Source organism: Lotus japonicus, chromosome 1 (genome assembly GCF_012489685.1).
Source record: "Lotus japonicus ecotype B-129 chromosome 1, LjGifu_v1.2".
Lineage (NCBI taxonomy): Eukaryota > Viridiplantae > Streptophyta > Magnoliopsida > Fabales > Fabaceae > Lotus > Lotus japonicus.
The window spans coordinates 1,865,259-1,883,745 of NC_080041.1; the positions used below are offsets into that span (position 1 = coordinate 1,865,259).

At 35.9% G+C, this 18,487-nt stretch overlaps 1 long non-coding RNA gene across 5 annotated transcripts; it reads left to right on the forward strand.

The window, feature by feature from the left end:
* The first annotated feature begins 7,741 nt into the window (after nucleotides 1-7,741).
* On the forward strand, nucleotides 7,742-11,138 carry LOC130731498 (uncharacterized). 5 transcript variants are annotated; one of them, XR_009016702.1, is made up of 6 exons: nucleotides 7,742-7,804; nucleotides 8,393-8,451; nucleotides 8,537-8,645; nucleotides 9,083-9,139; nucleotides 9,812-9,904; nucleotides 11,115-11,138. It is a non-coding gene; the product is annotated as an uncharacterized LOC130731498 (long non-coding RNA). The 5 variants fall into 5 exon arrangements; XR_009016699.1 differs by lacking the exon at nucleotides 11,115-11,138 and adding an exon at nucleotides 11,062-11,110; XR_009016700.1 differs by lacking the exon at nucleotides 11,115-11,138 and adding an exon at nucleotides 11,040-11,109.
* Nucleotides 11,139-18,487: the final 7,349 nt, after the last annotated feature.

The window sequence follows — 18,487 nt, forward strand, 5'->3', positions numbered from 1 at the left end:
CAATTGCTCCTTTAGACACAGTGGCTAATCAATATTTCAATCCGTACTCGGAGTATTCAGTGACATTGGATCCCATCATGGGACTAAACCTTAATGAAGCTTACAAACCTGATGCCATTAGTGGATGGCACAGCGATGAAGAAAAGGATGCCACTACTGAGTGGCAAAATGATGTTAAAGATGATTAATTCGAGCCTAGCTCGAATCTCGGCTTACGCAGCCGAAAACAAAATAAGGACAGCCTTAGAGGCCGCAAGAATAGCCAAAGAAATGGCTACCGATGAAGCTAATGTCTCAATCCTGCCGGTCGAAATGACACCCCAGGAGGAGGCAACAACAAATAAGGATAACACGTGCATAGAAGAAAACGAGCAGAGTGTCGATGAATGCGAGTTCGAGGACCTTCACAATTTGAGGCTAGATTGCATCTATGATGACGTTCCATTAGGTTTCGAGAAGCCAGTGGTCGACGTTTCCAAGAAAATGGAAGCACAAGACCCTTTGGAAGAAGTGGACTTGGTCGATGGCTTGGAAAAGAGGCCAACATACATCAGTGCTCTTATTGACCCAGAGTTAAAGGATAGGATGGTGAAATTACTCAAAGAATTCAAAGACTGTTTCGCTTGGGATTATGATGAAATGCCTGGCCTCAGTCGAGAATTGGTGGAATTGAAGTTACCCATCAAAGAAGACAAGAAACCAGTCAAGCAATTACCCAGGAGGTTCCATCCAGATGTGTTGGTAAAAATCAAGGAAGAAATCGAAAGACTCCTCAGGTGTAAATTTATCAGAACGGCTCGATATGTGGACTGGTTAGCCAATGTGGTTCCAGTGATCAAGAAGAACGGAAAGATGAGAGTTTGCATTGATTTTCGAGATCTTAACGCTGCCACTCCAAAAGACGAGTATCACATGCCTATTGCTGAGATGATGGTGGATTCAGCTGCTGGTTATGAATACTTAAGCTTGTTGGATGGTTATTCAGGCTACAACCAAGTCTTCATAGCAGAAGAGGATGTGTCGAAAACAGCTTTTCGATGCCCCGGTGCCTTGGGGACATACGAGTGGGTGGTCATGTCATTTGGGTTGAAAAACGCTGGCGCGACCTACCAAAGGGTAATGAATACCATTTTTCATGATTTTACCGAAACTTTCATGCAGGTTTACATTGATGATATTGTGGTAAAATCCCCATCAAGGGATGACCATTTATTGCATCTAAGGAAATCCTTTGAGAGGATGAGAAAATATGGCTTGAAGATGAATCCCCTTAAATGTGCCTTTGGTGTTATTGCAGGTGATTTTTTGGGTTTTGTGGTGCATAAAAAGGGCATCGAGATCAACAAAAACAAAGCTAAAGCCATTCGCGACACAAGTCCACCAACCAGCAAGAAACAACTGCAATCATTATTGGGAAAGATTAAATTCCTAAGGAGATTCATTGCCAACCTCAGTGAGAAGACCAAATCATTTTCCCCACTTCTTCGGCTTAAGAAAGAAGATGCGTTCCGCTGGGAAGCAGAGCACCAAAAAGCATTCGATGAACTCAAAGTGTACTTGTCCAGCCCACCTGTAATGGCACCACCTATAGGAGGAAAGCCAATGAAGCTGTATATCTCTGCCACGGATGAGACCATTGGAAGCATGTTGGCTCAAGAAGATGAAGATAGCAAGGAAAGAGCTATATTTTACTTAAGTAGGGTGTTGAATGATGCAGAAACTCGATACACCATGATCGAGAAATTGTGCTTATACTTGTACTTCTCTTGTGTAAAGCTGAAATATTATATAAAGCCAATCGATGTAATGGTTTTTTCTCATTATGATATAATAAAGCACATGTTATCTAAACCTATCTTGCACAGTCGAATTGGTAAATGGGCTCTGGCCCTAACCGAATATTCACTAACTTATGCCCCACTAAAGGCAGTTAAGGGGCAGCCAATTGCTGATTTCTTGGTAGATCATACTTTGCCTAAAGAAATTATAACTTATGTGGGCATCCAACCTTGGAAGCTATTTTTCGACGGTTCTAGCCATAAAAATGGCACCGGAATCGGGATGTTCATAGTATCCCCAGGGGGCATCCCCACGAAATTCAAGTTTAGGATTAAGAATAATTGCTCGAACAATGAGGCCGAGTATGAGGCATTGATATCAGGCCTCGAAATCCTGATAGCCTTTGGGGCAAAGAATGTTGTCGTAAAAGGAGATTCTGAGTTGGTAATAAAGCAACTTACCAAGGAATACAAATGCGTCAGTGAAAATCTAGCTAGGTACTACACGAAAGCGAATAATTTGTTGGCCATATTCGACGAAGCTGGGCTAGGCCATGTTTCCAGGGTAGACAATCAAGAGGCCAATGAATTGGCACAAATCGCGTCAGGATATATGGTCGATAAATGTAGGCTGAAAAAGCTTATCGAGGTCAAAGAAAAACTAAACCCCTCTGACCTCAACATCCTGGTCATCAACGATATGGCACCTGATGATTGGAGAAAGCCAATTGTCGATTACTTGCAAAATCCTATGGGCACCATTGACAGAAAAACAAAGTACAGGGCAATGAACTATGTCTTCACGGGAAACGAGTTATTCAAGAAGCATGTCGATGGAACACTACTGAAGTGTTTAAGTAAAGACGACGCGTTCGTAGCAATCGCAGCTGTTCACGATGGGTTATGTGGTTCCCATCAGGCAGGAATCAAGATGAAGTGGATCCTATTTTGACAAGGAATGTATTGGCCTACTATCATGAAATATTGCATGGAGTATGCCAAGGGGTGCCAAGATTGCCAGAGACACGCAGGGATACAACATGTGCCAGCAAGTGAATTACACTCAATCATTAAACCATGGCCATTCAGGGGATGGGCTTTAGACCTAATTGGCGAGATTAACCCATGTTCTTCTAGGTAACACAAGTACATAATAGTGGCCATAGATTACTTTACCAAGTGGGTAGAGGCAATTCCTCTACAAAATGTTACCCAGGACACGGTGATCGATTTCATTCAGAATCACATAGTGTATCGTTTCGGGTTACCTGAGTCACTTACTACAGACCAAGGCACAGTATTTGTAGGTCAAAAAGTGGCATCATTCGCAGAATCTTGGGGTATAAAACTCCTAACCTCGACTCCTTATTATGCTCAAGCGAATGGTCAAGTAGAAGCGGCCAACAAAACATTGATCTCCTTGATTAAAAAACATGTTGGTCGAAAACCTAAAAGATGGCATCAAACGTTGGGCCAAGTGCTTTGGGCTTACAAGAATTCACCTAAAGAAGCTACCGGGGCAACACCATTTCGACTAGCGTACGACCAAGAAGCGGTATTACCAGCAGAAGTGTATTTGCAGTCATGTAGAATCCAAAGGCAAGAAGAAATTCCAAGTGAAGATTATTGGAATATGATGCTGGATGAGTTAGTTAATCTCGACGAAGAAAGATTATTGGCATTAGATACCTTAACCAGGCAAAAGGATCGCATTGCTAGAGCTTACAATAAAAAGGTAAGAGTTAAATCGTTTATGCCCAGTGATTACGTGTGGAAGGTGATCTTACCAGTCGATAAAAAAGATAAACGTTACGGAAAGTGGGCCCCAAACTGGGAAGGCCCTTTCGCAGTCGAGAAAGTACTTTTAAACAACGCTTATTCGATTAAGGAGTTAGGAGGTCGAAATCGACAAATGACAATAAATGGCAAATACTTAAAAGCGTATAAGCCAACGTTGCATGAAATAAACATCGAATAAGGAGTTAAGATAAGATGCCAAAAATCGAATGTTTTATTAATTGAAATGAAGCATTACAAATATGGCACGAAACTCTAAAAAGGAAGGTTGGCCCTATAACTATTGTATCTGGCCCTAAGAGGCTCCATGCGCCTTAAGACATCTTCTTGTTGGGATTCCAGCCGGGACTTCTCCTGTCGAAGATCCAGTTCTTCACGAGCGGTGGTGGAAAGCTTGTCCACTAGAGCTTTCAGAGCTCCCACACTCCCCTCAGGGTTTACTTGGTCTAGAGCAGCCTTCAACGCTTCGAATTCCTCCATCTTCTCGTCAATTTGGTGTTCAGCAAAGAACACTCGAGCAATGAGTTCCCGATGCTCTTCATACAGGGGTACTGCTTCATGCAAAAAAGGCCCAAAAACTCCAAGAGAGGAGTTTTCACAGAGGCAATAATATTCCTCTGCAGAAGCTGGTTGATGAGCCCAGTAAGCTCTTCAGCCAAAGAAAGGAAAGAATGCAACTCCCAAAACAGGTCTTGGTCAAAGGCCAAGCTCCGGATCTGATTAAGAATACGACGGCTAGCCATGGCTAAGGGAGGTTGTCAAAAATAGGAAGGGAATTCTGGAAAAGAAGTAAGGAAGAGTTTGAAGAAGTTACTGAAGAGAAGTAACCAAAGACGCTCTATTTATAGTATAACTACAAAGGAGTGCATTAATTAGTGGCTATCAGTTGCCAACTCTTCATCTTATGGTTACAGGCCACGTAAATTACCACTACCATCGTAAATGGCCTTGGCCTTTAATGGAGAAAGACTTTCATTGAATCAAGAAGACATGGTATAGGATTGCAATAAATTGGCTTATTTCCCATAAACCAAGCAACAACTACGTAAAAGATGCGATGGAGTTTGAACGGCGCAACAATAGTAAATAGCCGTCAGAATAAATGCATAGTGGAAAATGAAACGACTTGGCAAATTAAATGTCAAATTATATGGCCCAAGTGCCAGAAACATTGTCGAGGAATTACATGAAACTTGGCATCGAAGGCCATGGTCAAAATAGTGCCATCATTACACATTGACAACAGGAAATCTTAAAGCAGAGATTTAAAAGAATTCAAGCGGTCAGCAAAGGTAGCAATCTTTGCATCGAGATCCTTCCTCACAGCCTGGTCGACCTCCAAATCCTTGATGACCTCCTTTGTCGAGATGATCAGAGCCTTGGAGTCCTTAGTAAGAGAATCTAACTGAGTCCTCACAGCAGGGCCTTCTTCGACCAAATCAGCTCGTTTTTTCTCCAACTTGTCAATCTCTCGACGCAGCTCCTCAAGTTTGGTGTCGACACTAGAAAGCTCATCCGCAACCAGAACCTTCCTGGCAGTAAGCTTCTTGAAGTTCTCTTTCATCGCCGCCACCTGAGCTTTACCCGAAGAGACTTTGGCTTCCTTGAGGTTAACAACTTGACCCACGTCCTTAGCTTGATGAAAAGTGGCCAAGACATCCATCAAAAAAGATTGAAGGTTAACCAAAGTAGCAGTTTGGTGAGAATCAAGCCGTTGACCAAGTAGAAAGACAAGCAATTCCTTAGCAGCGTGACTCGTTTGAGAATCAGCTCGAATCTGGTCGAGGAACCCGCTGTCGAAAACGATAGCCTTCAGCCGACCCATGCTCTCTTCAATTTGCTGAAAGTTAGCAACTCCACTGGACTGAGCAGTCTCAGTAGTAACATCAGCTTGACGGGGTGGAGAATCCCATTCCAAAGTGCCATCGAGAAAGTCATCCAAAGCCGCCAGTGGATCTTCCTCAAATAAGGTGTCAAGCTTCTCACTAGACACATGAGATGAAGAGCCACCCTTGGCTTGGGGCGAAGGTTGTACAACGGCAGACGACTTTGGAGGAGTCATGGGGCCAGAATCCTTGTCGAGAAGAGTTTCTGTTTCACGAATAGGGGAGGTGGCACCTTGAGTTTCCTACAAGAGAAAATCAGAAAAGTCAGCCCCGGCCTCTTTAGTGGCCCCTTTGGTAAAATAGGATACACATCCAAGGAACCACCAAAACGTGGAAAAGTTACAAGGATAAATGATTACCTCGCGAGTGGACCCTTTAGAAGGGCTTGAATTGGTAGAACTCTTGGAATGGTGAGGAGATTTGTGACCAGATTTGCTCATAATCTTCATTTTGGTGTTGACTAATGTTTTCTTCGACAGGGTCGAAAACGTGAAGGCAATTAGTAGACCTCTCCCAAAAATAAAGCACTCAGCAGCATAGCAGGGTTATACGAGATTTGGGATCTCGACAGCTGAATCAAGTCGAGAATCCCTACATCCTTCCAGTGTTGCCTCTTGTCTTCCTCAACCCTATCTAACCATTTAAGGTAGGCTTTGTCATTAGCAGAAGGGTTAGGAGGAGCTGAACGAAAAGCTCGTTTTGGGTCGTTAAGAAATGGCATGCAGTAAGAAGGTTGGAATGCCAAAATAAGCTCCTCTCCCCTAACACTAGGATGAAACGATTCGTGTTCCTCAGGAAGACTATTGGGCCTATCATGCTTCACTACTTTCAAAGGACCCAAAATGGCGCGTAAAGTACCATTAACAGAGAAAGGAATGAGTACCTGGGATTTCCAGATAGCTCTCTTCTCTGCTTCGTTGGGGGGTTCTGGGATTGCCACACGCTTGGATTCGTCCAGCTTGAGCTCGGTGGCCAACGGAATGGTCTGTTCAGGGGTAGTCTGCTCAGAGTTGGAAGCCATTGAAGAAAACGATGGTTGTTCTGAAGAAAACTGAGAAAGACGAAAGGAGGACTCAGGAAGAAGAAAGTTGCAAGCTTTATGTGGCGGAAAGAGTAAAGCTTGAGAAGGAACGTCAATGGGGTATTTATAAACAGAAATGCAGACGGACCCAAAGCCACATTGTGCCTCGGTTTATAAAATTTGAAGTCCAAATGATTATTTTATTAATTAAATCATGTCAATACCCAGCTTTTTGACATAGACGAAATCATGGCCCTAAAAAGGCTATAACTGTCAGCTAGTGGAAAATCATCAGACGTTATGGCCACTGATTGGACTTAAGGATCGGACGCTCAAGGATGCAAAGCATTTGAATCGATGAGTTTGAACGGACGCGATAAAAAACGCTTGGTGTCTTCCAGCCAAAGCAGTCGATAACCAACATTTTTGGGGGGCAACTGTTAAGCTAAAATTATGAGCACTACGATTCTCGACATCATGGTGCAAAGGTGAGTTCTCGACAGAAAGGGCTATGACGAAACTGGCAACTCAGCACACGGTGTCCCTCAAAGTCAAGTTAGTGAGAGTTATATCTCGACAAACCCAGCAGATGAAGGAACTTCGATCATCTTAACGGAAGAGGCAGTTACCGAGTAATGAGCAACTACGAGCACGTGCGTGTACCCACGATGCCACGAATGGCAACGGTTACCCACGACTCAGGACCACCCACGTGGCAATAGAGTCACGTGCGCAAAGACCACCGGCTAAACGTGGGGTAAGGCGCCAAAATTCAAACCCACGAAGCCATCATGCATTGAAGAAAAACCGCCAAGAACGTGGGAAGAAAGAACACTATAAATAGAAGAAGCAGCAGCAGAAGAAAGGGTTCCAACTCAAACTCTGAAAATTCACCAAAAAGCTCTAAATGTCCGCATCAATGAGACTCAAGGAGCAAGACGTGATGATGGAGGAGTATGTTGCAGAACCAACACTTTAGTTTTCTTGTATTAAGCCTGTTAATTTCCAGTTCCTTTATGCAATTTCCTGTCGAAATCCACATTTCTTGTAGCTTTCGTGTTATTTTAATGTATGTAACTTCTTTGTAACTGACCCGTGCTTGATGAAATCCAGCTCTATTTGAATTGTTTGTTGTTGTCGAAAACTCACTCACTCACACACAACACTTTGGCAAAGCGTTTTCTCAAAAGGACCCTGAATCTAAACTTCCTTTAGTCGAACTAAGAGGATATTTGTTTACCAAAAATCAGCGTAAACACCTAGCAATGACAAAATCCATTTTGTTGAATCCTCATTATCAGCCATACTTTATGCCACTAGAGGTACTACTATATACATATATGTCTTTTCATAAAATTCGCACTTGGTAATTACTCTTTAATGGGTTATAGCCTAAAACTAAAAGTAATGGGGATGACTAGCTGCAAGCCTGCAACTAATATTTTCGTTAATGAGATTGTGTTATCTTCGGGGCTCATTTTGAGTACCATTGAATTTAAGTACCATTTGATTATTGTCACATTTTTGGACCATACAACCAGCTGCATCACTTAGTTTTCTTATCAGCATCACTTAATTCTATTGATTGCTTTTTTTTTTTATGTTCCATTGGAAATGTCAGATATTGGAATGGCTAAGTTCAGTGATGTCTTTTGGGTATCCTGTTTTGACATTTTGTAGTTGTTTGACGCTATAAATGTTTTTTCAAACCATTTCCATGTTTTGTCTTATGAACCCTTTCTTTCATCTATTCTCTCAATCTCCATTCAATTGACATATCCTCCCCCATGTATTTGTTCCAGTCACATAAGATTTGTTCTAACACTGTGCCTTTTATCGATTTCGCCTATGTGGAGATTTTATTTTTCCTTTGAGTACAAATATTACCCTTTCCTTCTTTGATTTGCTAGGTTTTTCAGTTCTTTGTACTTGAGGTTGCAGATCAAAGCTGAAAATAAGCTTCTGAATGGTGAGATTGCAAAAAATAAGAAATCAGATTGCAAAATGGGATCCTTGACCTTTGATATTTATTTCAGATTTGTTGATGGTTACAGCTGAAGTTTTTGTACATATCATGTTCGAACCGTGAGAGTGGAGTAAAGGATAAATGCGATGTTAACAGGCTAAAGAAGACAAAGGTGGAAAGAAATCCTGATTTGAAAGGTAACTAATAAGTTTTCTTTTCTTACCTTTGGCATGGAGTTTTCTTCAAACCTTCATGTTTGAAGTTACAAATAGTTATTTCCTCGATGTGGACAAATAGTTATTTCTTTGGAATTCCCCATTTTGATTTCCCCTCATCTCTACTTCATACTAAAATTAAACGGATTTTAAGTGTCAATTAAACTATGTCAACTATGTCAAATAGGATCGTTTTCTTTTTCTTTTACATGTAGGCTCGGTTTCTCAATTCTCATAGGTATTTTTATTTTTAAATTTCTGTTTTCTTTCAGTGTTGTTTTTTTACTGAGTTGGGGAATTAATTATGGTCTAATGAGTCATGATTTGGTTAAGTGATGTGTGTTTAGGTAGTGCATGATAGAAATTGAACCTGTTATTTGGAAAATATCATGTTGATCAGCTTTTGTGAATGATTATAGGATTAGTATGGCTGAATTAACGCAAGGAACTATTCAAAAAACTAGAAGACTGTGAAGGTATGCAACCCATTTCCCTTTCTTTTCAAGTACCCCATTATCTTCACATACACATATGCGCTGGCAGGTGATTTTTTTACCCTATTGAACCAATTTCGCATTTTACGGTTCATTTTGCTCAAAGCTTAATTATTTAAAATCTAAAATAGCAAACTCTTATTGCATGAAAGATGAATTTCTAATGTTTCTTCATATATATATAATATGTTAGACAGAGATAAGGAGTGTATGAGAAGAACCAATTAAGGCTTTCAAATGTTCCAAACCAAATATAAATCCTGCGTGGTATCTCAAAAGTGTAGTCAATAGTCAATCAAATTTCAAAATTAAATGGTGGATCATTGCAAAGATGAGCTAGATAACCTTCTAAAGGAAGAGCCTTGCTCAATACATAATGGTCTTTTGCCAGTGCATGCCTCTCAATGTTGAAGAGTTATATAAAAGCATGAGCCACTGTGGCCTTAGATTTTGGTTCTTTCCTTCTTTGGTCTACATAACCTATGAATCATTGATACATGCGTTTCCTTCATGTATTTATATTCATATAGGATACAAGTTCTCTTCAGGGATGTTAACTAGATCCTTACGATATATGTATTCATATCTTCTTCATGTTAATTAGTTCTGAGCTATACTATATAATTAAATGTAGCCTTAAAAAGATTCCTATAGGTTTCCTGGAGCAAATTACGAACAAAAGACCTCTTATGGTAGCAACAACGATGTCACTACCCAATTACTGTCCTGAAAGCTCATGTGGCCAGTGTAAGTTCGAGGCTCATAAATACATATATCTTCAAGAATTAAGAAAGTCAGTTTTGTTTCTCTTCTTCCGTTAAAAATAGTCCTGATATTTAATCATTTTTCAGCTTCTGTTTGGAGCACTATTAAATCACTTAAACGGGAGTTACTGTTAGTAATAAAGTCACTTTTAATTAAAGGTTTGACAGTTACAGAAACGAATGGTCATGAATTATTATGCATTAAGTGCGTTTAAGGGTCATCATTATTTGTTAGCTAACCACTAAGCATTAGCTTTATGTCTATTTAGTATTTTTAATTGAGGAGTATCATGTCATGTAGCATATCCAAATCTACCTTCTCATGTAGCATGTGCAAATTGAGGAAATGATAAAGTTTATTTCTGGATTAAATGATGATTCATAAGGGAACATGAAGAACATTTTTGTCTATGTGGCTTTTGGCCTAATGTTCCACTTTATTTAGCACCAATTAGTTTGGATGGGCTACTAAAAATGTTGACAGAAGAATGAGACTTGAAACACTTCTCACCCCAGGTTGGAAGTAGAAGAAAGCGTTTATGGTTTTGATAACTAAAATATGTTATGTGAGCTATTCACCAAAAGAACTCTGCCATGTAATATGCATCCTCTTACAATACGACCATTAGACCCCTTTATGACTAAACAAACATGTTACTGAGGATAAGTCTTATCACAACTTTCTATATAAAAACTTGAGCCAATTTTTTATAATTTGATTGTGAAAGTACCTCATTTGATAGATAACCGTTTTAGTTTTCAAGCTGAAGAAGTCTAACAGGTTCTAATATTATAATATTAGAAGTAAAGTTGTTGATTCTATTAAAATATAACTCTTTTCAAGCTGTGATTACCATTTTTTCTTGGTAACCTAAAGTTACCAATTGGCCTTTAGATGGCGTAGCTATGGATGTTGTACTTTGTGAAAGCTTGAGGCATGCTAATGGCCATCTAATAATGATCCTGGAATGGCTTATCATTCTACTGGATTTTCTGGAAATATAAATAGCAATTCAAATCTGCCTTCTATTGATGATAACTTGGATAAGCATCAACGATTATCATTTTTGTGTCAATTTTGCTGCTTATCCAATTTTTGTTGTCATCGTTCTTTTAAGAATTATACTGAATCATGTGAAGATTTGGATTGCCTTTGGAATGAACATCTGCAAGCTTCCCAAATGAATCTATAGATACTCCTCATTTTTCAAGGAGCTGCGAACTCGAGTACTGCTATGTGTTCACATGTTCTTCCAGCTCTAAGGTCCTATTCTGAATTTTCAATATTAACAAATTTGTTTTTTTTTCTCCCTTGAATTTTAATCGTTGTTCTGGCGCAGCCTGATGTAGCAGATCGGAGAGACTTGCGGGTCATGCGATTTAATTCAAAACATGCTTTGTACTAAAAGTTGTTTGATACTTGGATATTTTTTTTTGAACATTGATACTTGGATATTATATATTAGAAATGTTTCACTTTTTTAAATTTGGCCTTTTACAAGTCTCATGTTGATAATTACATATTCTTTCAACTTTCTCTAATATGTAGAAGGTGAGTTATTAATTGACTCACGCATCCAAGAATAAAAAAATTTCTTTGGCAATGACATGATATTCATCATTATATTAATCATGATTCTTGATCTTATTTTTCATGATGTTGTGGTTGAATGTAAGTTGGAAAAAAAGAGGATTAGTGTGAGGGAGATTAAAGCTTGCATCATTTTTTATTAACTTTAAAATTTCCATCAACTAATGACCCTGAAACTTTGGCCATGAAAAGAAAATGTTTCATATTTTGCCTAAGGTCAATAGTAGAAAAAGAGCGAGCATAGCGCCAAGTGATGTTAGTTTCATTTGTTTTGTTTAAATGATAAGAATTTAATTTCTATGCACCATTTGTGTAAACTTTCTTTACACAGACATCCAATTGATTTTTCACATTTGTAATTAAATATTTAATTTAATTAAAATAAAAACAAAAACATAACTACTAATCCTACATGACATACAATAAATGGATGATAATCTAAAGATTTTTTTACACCGTCAATGCATCAAAATTAAACTTAAAAGAGAATCACATTTTTAGTTAAATATTCTTTTCTCAAATTTTAAGGTAATTATTTAATTTTTAATAAATAATTATTTAAAAAAATTGTAATCAAATTGTTTCCAAAAGGTATTTTAAATAGCTTTTTACATGAAAGTGTTGCTATAGATGAAAGAGAATGGAAATTGAAAATAAGATAAAAATATATGTAAAAAACCATAATTTGACAAACAAAAACCTAAACATTTTTTAGATAAATGCAAATCACTTTATGTTTTTTTATAAAAAAACTCTAAAAAAATAATATCATCTTATTTTACAGTTACAAATTATGATTTAAATATTAAACAAAAGGTACTCTTATTTAAATATTAAACAAAATGTACTCTTATTTAGATATTAAAATATAATTAATTTTGAATTTTGAATATGAAGAAACATTTATTGAGAAATTCTTACCCACTTAACGCAATCTCTGGGCCTTAGAGATTAATCTCATGGTTATCCGTTGTTGGATATAACGAATAATCTTTGATGTCATTGGGATGAAAAAGATGTTCCCTTTTGGAAAATTTATTTTACTCATGCCAAGCAAAATATTTAACAAATTTTTGTGTGCTTAAAGTAAATTTTTAAATTAGTAATTTATTTAATAAATAAATATAGTAAAATATTTAAATAAAACTATAATATAGAAAATATCTTAATAAGCAAAATTAAATGGAATGTATTAAAAATGTTCATTTGTGACAAACAAACCAATGAGGAAAAACATAATTCCCAGTTTTATTCTCAATTTTATTATGGCGATAGGAAAAACGAATATATGACCATTTACTCAATGACTTTTATAACCTTATATATGTTACTTTAAGTATTCAACTTTTGAATAAACTATTAAATTTTTATATTAAAAAATTCAAATAATGCAAACATTTAGACAAACAAATAAAAAATATATAATTATTGTGCTTCTAAAAAAAATAAACACCCCGAGGGTTAGCTCAAGGGGTAAGAGATTAAGGACATAAGGGTTGAATGAGATGATGGGTGACGAGTTTAGGGTTCGAACCCTGAGGAGGAACTAATTTACTAACATTACTAACAGCTAACATTTACCAATAAAAAACATTAAGGTTTATGTTTTCTTATATCCAAAATTAATTTAAAAATAATATCCCTGTTGCATGGGTCAACAATGATGAAAACCACAAATAAATTAATAGTTGTGCTTCTACAAGACAAAAATAAACACATTTATCACAAAAAAAAACTTACAAATTTCTAATACAATAAACATTTATTCTTTCAATACCAAAAATATATTTTAAAAAGTAACACACAAATAGTAAAAATAAACATAATAAACAAAAATGAATATCCCCGTGCATCGCACGGGTCTAAAATACTAGTATATATATACTCACTAAGTTTTTATTCACATTACACTTTCACTAAGAGAAACAAATGAAGAAATAAGAGTTTTTTTTAACAGAAAATAAGAGAAAATTAGAAAAGAGGTGTATGTGACATAATAGGAAAATATAATGAGATGGGCAGAAAAGTGAAAATAAGATGTAAGAGATAAATGAGTGTAATGAATCAAAAATCAAATATTTTTCTTTTCTGAAAGCAAAAGTTTATATTAGATTAATGGTCGATAATACAAACAACACTCAACAAAGTGAGTATAATAATACAAAACCCATATATATATATATATAGTAGAATTTGTGACTAATTCATTAGTGATTGAAAATAAAAATAACATTTTAACTTTTTTTGTTTTTATATTTCGCAACCGATTTTGATCGTCACAATTTAGCGATTAATTAGTTTATCAGTGACTATGCAAAATTAAAAATAAAATTGTAAAATTGTATTGTAGGCTATGGGTTTTCCAATCGTTGATTAGTGACAACATTATAGTCACAAATTAATTTAAAAATATTATTTCAAAATTTTCATCAAAACTCTGTCCCCCTCTAATTTTTTTTCATTAATTCAATAATTCCCGTAATGTTTCCTCTGCTGGTTTCCTCGCCCTCCCACTACTTCCCCATTTCTTTCAATTTTCAAACCCTAGCGCTTTATCTGGGAGAGAGAGGTCGAAAGGGTGTGGTTTAGGGTGGCTTGGTGGAGGTCATGGGTTTGTGGCATTGGTCCCGTGAGGGTTCTAGTAAATATCATACTTAAAGTGATAATATATTTTCTACGAAACCAATTTTTTTTCAATAAAGTTCGATAGTGACAAAGATTAAAATGTGTAGTATTAATAATGGGTTTAGTCGATGAATACATGCAAGTGGTTATTTAAATCAATATATATTAGAAAAGAAGAACTTCCATAGTGACGTGTCAGCACTAGATTAATTCTTAGTGACGTGTCAGCACCAGATTAATTCTCATAAAAATAAAAATTATTCCACGTATCAATTTGTTAGAGGATATAATTTTCAATTGATATATGTTTTAATTTTATATATTCTAACCTAATTAATTGATATTATTTTAGAAGATATAATTTTCAATTGATATATGTTTTAATTTTATATATTCTAAAATAATTGATTGATATTATTTTAAAAGATAAGATTTGGTCTTTTAATTTATTTTAAATTTATTTTTAAAATATATTGATTAATTTTTATTGAATTTTCAAATTTTTTATTAATTCAGGATTTTATGAGTTTTTATTGTGATTTTCTAGATTTTGTTAGTTTTTATCTATCTTTATTTAATACCATTTTTAATATTAAATTTGATTGGGATTAAGGTTGTTTATTTCTTAAATTTATTTTAATTTATCTTATTATTTATTTTAAATTCAGAAAATACTTTATTTATTTTAGATTTACTTTTAGAGTATATTAATTAAATTTTCAGTTTATCCTTTGTTCGTAATTCAATCCTTGATTCTTAAATTTCACATATTTTGTGTGTTTTGATCCAAAAGTTTACAAATTTTTGCATAGACCCTCTAACGAATCATTGTTGAAGACGTACTGTTTTGATTCTGATGTAATGTTTTTTCTATTGTTCTTCTTCCGCTTTTTTATTTTTTTAAACCAGATTTTAGTATAGTTTGTAGAAATCCATGCGTGTGAAGTCATTCTAAACCATATTTTGGTATAATTTATAGAAATTTACGAAACTTAGGATGACCTGAATTTATATTCATTTCTCAAATTTTGCACGTTTTTATTCATCATGTTTGGGCTGTGTGTATAAGCATACTATTTGCACTATATGTGAATGATGCACAACTTACTAATTTTTTTTAATGATGCACAGGCCAGTCAAATTGATGAAAGCATATAAAGAGCTCACATTTAATCTTCATGAGTATGTTTAGCCCATTCTTAAGGTTGGTTCATGTTTTCCTCAAACTCATTAGTTTTGCATATACTCATGTTTTAGTATGTCAATTGAGTGACTTATCTTACTTTGCTCTATATATTTCCTTAAGTTCAATTTAAATTGATTGTTAGTATAAGTATATTGGTGAAGTAACCACAATTATTTTGGGTGGGAGAATTATTTTGTTTTTTTCTCACGTATATAAATAATTTGCTGGGGTGCGCACATATGTGGCAATAGACCATTTTTTGTTTCTCTTGACTGAAATGTTCCTTTGATTTTTTGTTTCACAAGGGTTCCACCCCAAGATTCACAAATACACTAAATACAATTCTTTCACCACAGTCCTTTCAAATTGGTGAAGGAGGGTATTTTGTTTTTCAAGACTTCATTTTGGGTTTCTGTTTCAATCTTCTTCATGAATTGATTTTGTTCTTCAACTAATTGTAAGATGTCATATGCCTCAAGGACTCCTGCTTTTCTCTTCTTAATCAAAAGCAAAAGGATTGAGGAAAATAAAAACTTATAGGGTGCAAAATATTCACTAATTGGAAAGAAAAAAATAACACGTGTCATTCTCAGATTAATTCTCATAAAAAAATACATTTTAAAATTTTAGATTTGATTAGGATTTATGTTGTTTATTTCTTGTTTTTATCTTAATTTATTTTTGATTTATTTTTAGAGTAAAAAAAATACATTTTTAAATTTTAGATTTGATTAGGATTTAGGTGGTTTATTTCTTGATTTTATCTTAATTTATTTATTATTTATTTTTAGAGTATTAATTAATATATCCCAAACTTTTTTTTAAAAGGTAAGTTTAAAAACTATAACTTAAGTTAAATTGTTAATATATTTCCAAATAATAATAATAATAATAATAATAATAATATAATAATAATAATAATAATAATAATAATAATAATAATAATAATAATAATAATAATAATGATAACATGTGTGTGCGGATATGGGCCGGTTGGGTACTATAGTGCCCATACCCGCACTCATACCATCTATTTTTTGCGGGTAATTATCTATACTCAACCTCATACCCATTTAGCGGTTTTTTACCCTACCCATAATGGGTATGTTTTGCGGGTACCCTATGATTTTAAGACTCATTGTCATCCATAGATTTAGATTTTGGCAAAGATGGATAACTTCCTGTAATGACATTGAATTGTCTAAAGGTGGAGAGCTTCGAGTTGCTACCCACGTGAGTAAGGAGACGGGTACATGTAATTTTTAAAAGCGCGGGTATGGAGATGGTACTATAGTACCTACCCATTGTCATCCCTACTTAGTTGGAATAAACACAATAATGTTATACTTTATGATATATCTTATACAATCCTGATTTGTGCTACTATCACATTAATTTTTTTTAAGATTAATATGTTGATAATTCCTTATATCTATGATTTGTGTTATCGTCTTCATATTTACGAAGAATGTGAAACGAGTTTCTCTTTGTCTCAATCGAGCTTAGAAGAGAAGTTTTTATGTCCACTTTACTCATCAATTCTGACTTTTCTATTTCATTCGTTGTTTAATATACTTTTAATAATCAAAGTATTAATTAATGTATCAAATACAATAGACATATTTCTCGTGCAACGCGCGAGTAAAAAACACTAGTTAAAATTGAAATTAAATTAAACTTATCTATGTAGCGTATTCATCACATACTGAGCCACTTATATACTAATTAAATAAAGGCCAATCCTTTAAAAAAATTTAAATAAAGGCCAATAACAATTGCCACCACGTTTCAGCATCTAACCGATAGTTCAGTACAACAAGTAGCATATTGAAGACAAATTAATTCCTAGAGGATGAGCCATCATGAGTTGCTCTAGATCTGGTTTTTATTAGACTTTTAGTTTCAGTTTTGAAAATTTACCTATCTCTATTGCTTAATTAAATATAGCAGAATTTTATATATATATTCAAAAATAGAAATATATATAAATGATGAAATAAGGAATGAATACACAACCCTTAAGAAAGGGGAAAAAACCATCCAAAAAGAAGAAAAACTAAGGACCATCCAACAAAACCAATTGCCCATCAAAACGCCCATAAAAAGCGATAAGACGCAACCCCCCCCCCCCCCTAAAACCTATAACTATCACCATGGAACAACTAATAAGGCCCTAGACAGAATTAAAACCCAAAAACCTCACTACGACTATCCTCTTGCAAGAATCTGGGCCGCAATTTGGTCTAAGGCAACATCATCTGTACAATCATGAACTAAGCCCAAACGATGACCCATCAAAAGAGCACTCCGCGCCCTAGTCAAAACACCCCTAGGCTCGAAAAACTCCGATGACAAAAGCATCAACTCTCTCCCAGTAGAATCAATATCTTCAACTGCCACCTCTGTTGTAGCCACCTCAGTGCGAGCCGCTGCTAGATCCTGCTTTCTACCACGTTTCTCAACTTTCTTGGGTCTTCCCCTTCCCCTTGAGGCTTTCGCAACAGAAGGAACCTGTGAAACATTGCCGGATCCAACACCACTTTGAGAGTAAGGAACAACCTCAATGCAAGGGACAACACCACACTTTAAAGACCCAAAAGCCTGACAAACACTCAAAGCACGGGGAAACCCTAGGCTAGCAACAACAGGCACATGAGAACCATGTCCTTCCCAATCAGAGAAAGCTTCTGGAAAAAGAAGATCATCCTTCTCCCCCATTTCAGGATCCTTGTCTCCAGCAACCTTGAGAGCCAAGATATCAATCTCCGGAAAAAAGAAAAGAATCAGGAATCCTTAGCTCCCTATCACACGACCCAGAATTAGCAAAGACAACCTAGTCATAGCCATAATCAGTCTTCCGTTTCAAAGAAGACTCCCCCATCAAAACCTCACACCAAGACTTAGAAGCATAAAGAAGCCCATCCTTCACCTCCCCTCTGCGGGGTTTGTGACATCTTCTCCTTCGAACCCACAACCTAAATTGCCTGTGAAACCTTCAAATTCCTCCTAGCCACATCCGAAGCACTCTTTGCACGGGGAAACTTGGCAACCGACACCGTAATAAACGAACCATTCAACCTAGCACCATCAAGCTTACTCAAAGCCTCCATGGCACCCCTCCTAGACATCATCCAAACAAAAGCGAAATGCCAACGTCGTCCCTC